Source organism: Pteropus alecto, unplaced genomic scaffold (genome assembly GCF_000325575.1).
Source record: "Pteropus alecto unplaced genomic scaffold, ASM32557v1 scaffold157, whole genome shotgun sequence".
In the NCBI taxonomy this organism is placed as follows: domain Eukaryota; kingdom Metazoa; phylum Chordata; class Mammalia; order Chiroptera; family Pteropodidae; genus Pteropus; species Pteropus alecto.
In genome coordinates this window covers 1537738-1538871 of record NW_006440626.1, presented here as the reverse complement: position 1 = coordinate 1538871, position 1134 = coordinate 1537738, and the positions used below count along the sequence as shown (strand labels likewise).

Below are 1134 nucleotides of genomic sequence, written 5' to 3'. Positions count from 1 at the left end.
TTTTCTTTAACTTGAGGGCCTCTGCTCTAGAGCAGAACCACCTGGGGAAACTGTTTAAACTCCCTGCACCGCCTTCCAGCACCGTCAATGGACCCCAGATCAATTAAATCAGAATCCCAGAGGGTGGATTGGGCATCAGCTGGTTTTTTTTTTTTTTTCAGTATATTTTTCACTGCTTCCCCCACCCTCTGCCCTTTGGCAACCATCACCGTGTTCTCAGTGTCTGTTCCTGTTTTGTTTGTTCATTTGTTTTAGGGTGCTGCTGTTTAAATGGACAGGGTGTCAGGGTCCCTGGGAGGGGGGTAAGAGAAGTGAAATGATAATGCTATTGGGAAGGAGTAGAAACATGAGTCGACCTAATACTGATAATTCCTCTTCTCTCATTCTCTCTGGCTCATTGCACTTATTTAACTCTCATTACCGTAAATTTGTGGGGCGGGGGGAGGGATCGCGGGTGGCTGTTCCTACCGCCAAGGCCCATGAATGGTCGCGTCGCAACCCTTGGATGACCCTCACTAATATTTACTGGTTGCAACGGAATAAGCGTCACTTACCCGCCGCTCGCTGAGTGCTCTGCGCTGTGCCAAGGCGTTTTTACATTGTCTCGCATGCACAAGCCCTATTAATCCAACTCTGTGAAGTAGATATGACTATCACTTTCGGGTTTCAGTGACTTGAAAGGGTCCGTCGGTCTGCAGGAGGGGCGCAGGGCGACGATCGGGTTTGGGCAGCTCCAGACGCTGAGTGAGACAGCCGGGTGCGGGACCCTCGGCGCTGTCGTAGGAACGTGAGTACAGGCACACTGCCCACCGGGCCGAGGTGCCAGAAGGTTAATTGTAAGACCTGGGTGAAGCCCTGGAGCACTCATCAACTGGTCCGGTACCTCCCAGGGGCAAATGCGGACAACTGTTACTAGCAGAACCTCACGCAGACCCAAACTCTATGTGCCAGCAGCTTCGCGGGGCTCATCGGACACTGCGCTTGCGCTGTCTCCACGCCGCAGGTCTTCCCGGCGTTCGTATGAACATCCGGGTTACAGACTCTTAGGCCCAATGAGCGAAAGCACTGTGGGCCGGGGGCGGGGCTAAGGCGGGGCATCATGGCCGCCCCCAGCGCTCCGCGTCCGGGGGCTTG

The 1134-nt window shown here is 54.3% G+C and overlaps 1 long non-coding RNA gene across 1 annotated transcript in view; it reads right to left on the bottom strand.

Annotated features, from left to right (window-relative positions):
* LOC107196059 overlaps positions 1-1014 on the bottom strand; it is a 5205-nt gene extending 4191 nt beyond the window's left edge. The window contains exon 1 of the long non-coding RNA XR_001517376.2: positions 555-1014. This is a non-coding gene — a long non-coding RNA (uncharacterized LOC107196059). The remainder of the gene's footprint in view (positions 1-554) is intronic.
* Between the last annotated feature and the right edge of the window lie 120 nt (positions 1015-1134).